We start from the raw sequence: 510 nt of genomic DNA, 5'->3' as shown, positions 1-510 counted from the left end.
AAAACAGAGATGTTCTTATTAGAAACTTTGTCAGTCCTTTGCATACTCCACTTTACTAAATTGTAAGGAGAACAAGGTCAAGTAGAAGGTGCCCCAAAACCTTCACTGCAACATTCATTTAAAAGTTGATACTTCTCCAATGGGGGTGGGGGGAGAAGAAAATTTATTTATGGATACACCCAAAAGGCCCACTGACTTTAATTCTTCTTAATTAGATATTTCTTTCTCTTTTCTCTCCACTAAGATTTGGAGAATGTTAGCAACAATTGACTTCAGAATCACTGAAAAGCACAGTGGGCCAATCTCTTTACAAAGATAAGCCTGTTGTTTTTGTTATTGCTAGGTGCCACTGAGTCAGTTACTACTAACAGAGATCCTATGTACAACAGAATGAGACACTGCCAGGTCCTGCGGCCTCCTCACAATCCTTCTTATGCTTGAGCTCTGTTTTGATTCTCTTGTGCTGTTCTAATACAAAATACCACAAGTGGATAGCTTTAACAAATGGAT

This window comes from Orycteropus afer, unplaced genomic scaffold, assembly GCF_000298275.1.
Source record: "Orycteropus afer afer isolate SDZICR_OR568_19922 unplaced genomic scaffold, OryAfe1.0 scaffold00658, whole genome shotgun sequence".
Classification (NCBI taxonomy): domain Eukaryota; kingdom Metazoa; phylum Chordata; class Mammalia; order Tubulidentata; family Orycteropodidae; genus Orycteropus; species Orycteropus afer.
This window is presented reverse-complemented; position numbering follows the sequence as displayed.